Source organism: Dipodomys spectabilis, unplaced genomic scaffold (assembly GCF_019054845.1).
Source record: "Dipodomys spectabilis isolate Male_0828 unplaced genomic scaffold, ASM1905484v1 ptg000475l, whole genome shotgun sequence".
In the NCBI taxonomy this organism is placed as follows: domain Eukaryota; kingdom Metazoa; phylum Chordata; class Mammalia; order Rodentia; family Heteromyidae; genus Dipodomys; species Dipodomys spectabilis.
Window position 1 is genome coordinate 276459 of NW_024871152.1, and position 2037 is coordinate 278495.

General features: G+C 35.8%; 1 non-coding gene across 1 annotated transcript; it reads right to left on the reverse strand.

Annotated features, from left to right (window-relative positions):
• Positions 1-216: 216 nt before the first annotated feature.
• On the reverse strand, positions 217-321 carry LOC122098329. Its single transcript, XR_006145728.1, has one exon. It is a non-coding gene; the product is annotated as a U6 spliceosomal RNA (small nuclear RNA).
• Between the last annotated feature and the right edge of the window lie 1716 nt (positions 322-2037).

Here is a 2037-nt window from a genome sequence, read left to right on the forward strand (position 1 = left end):
ATAATGCTGCAGTAAACATAGTTGTGCTGGTAGTTTTAGTATGGTCTTGTTTGTAAATCCCCAAAAGTGGGATTGCTGGGTCACAGAGGAGCTTTATATGGAGTCTTTTGAGGAGCCTCCATACTGCTTTCCAAAATGGTAGAACAAGTTTACACTCCCACCAAGAATGCCATAGGGTCCCCTTGTGGCCACATCCTCTCCAGCGTCTGATGTTGTAAAAATATGAAAAGCTTCACGAATTTGCATGTCGACCTTGTGCAGAGGCCATGCTAATCTTCTCTGTATTGTTCCATTTTTTTAATGTGCTGCTGAATTGTGCACAGTACATTTTTATATGTAAACTGGAACTGATTTTCTTAAACTTCAAAAGAAGTAAATTCAAAAGAATTCTTGTGAAATTTTAGAACAATGTATTTCTTACATAAGCACACATTTAAGAATAGTCAAGATTCACATGTCAAAAACAAAATAATTCCAGATATTTGTTGTTCAAGAGATGTGTAGGAGGAGGAATTCAATTATTCTATACAAGGCACCTGTCACAATGAACACTGCAGCAAGTGTTCAGGTTTGTTAAAAAGTTTTAATGTTTTAGAGTATTTAATTTTGGGAATTTGCTTACATATGCCAAAATTAGGACTGTTTGGCAGGTCATAAAACTTTTCTATAAAGTATTTAAGATTTATAGTAGCAGACATATGCAACTAAGTATGTCCATTTCAGTTTATAGAAATATTACTACTGAGGCCTGGGAAAGTGGTCTCAGTGGTAGAGCGCTTGCCTTGCATGCATGAGGCCCTGGGTTCGATTCCTCAGCACCACATAAGCAAAAAGAAAAAAGCCGGAAGTGGCGCTGTGGCTCAAGTGGTAGAACGCTAGCCTTGAGCTGAAGAGCTGAGGGACAGCGCCCAGGCCCAGAGTTCAGGCCCCACGACTGGACCAAACAAAAACAAAAACAAACAAACAAACAAAAAAAGAAATATTACTAATGAGAAGTTGCAAAGTATTTGTGTAAAGAAGCAGAGTGAAGAGTTAAAACTTTGTTAATTACACAGTTTCTGTTAAATTTAGGGCTTCCTTACTTTATATGTTAGTGAGGAACAAATGGTGATATAAGCCATATGCTGAGATGAGTCATATAAAATAATCTTAGTGGATAACTTTAAAGACTATTTATAGCCTATAAAACTCTTGTTAAACATCATAATCTTATCCAGTTTTAAATGTACAGGAATATGAGAAAATAGTAAAATCTGCTATGTAGTACACTTCAAATACTGAAAACACTGGTAACTGTTTGGTTTTTTAATTTTATTAATCATTAATATTTAGATATTGTTTTTCTTACTTGTAGCATTGTTTCCCTTGTAATATAATACAACTTTTTGTAAGTCGTCATCGGGGGTACATTGAGAAGGTTACTGGGATGGCCAAATCATTTTTTATAGGTGCATGTGAATTTACAAAAAAGAAAATGAAGAACAAAATATTCATTTAAAAAAATATCAAGTACAGTCTGAATCAGGAGGGATATTAAATATCCACACATAAAATCTTAGCCCTAAGCTGAAGCAGCATCATTACAGAGTTGAGGCCACAAAAGTGAGAAACGGTGTTTTGTTTTGGTTTGTTTTTTATTTTGATTTTGTTGGTCATGGGGCTTGAACACTGGGGCCTGAGTGCTGTCCCTGAGCTCAAGGCGAGCGCTACCACTTGAGCCACAGCACCACTTCTGTCTTTTTCTACTTACATGGTGCTGAGGAATCAAACTCAGGGCCTCATGCATGCAAGGCAAGCACTGTACCACTGAGCCACCTTCCCAGCACCTGAGAGACTGTGTTTTAAAAAAATCATCTAAACAACATTTGCTTTCTGCTTTGGGTTATATACTGAAATATATGGATATCTTTTATATTTTTTTGAATTGTTATACTTCTAAATTTATTCTACTTTCAGCCACTTTATCCTTTTCAAAGTTTTGAGATATTTCTTAGAGTTTGCTTCTGTGAAGATTGTTTTTGCATTTATAATATCTTC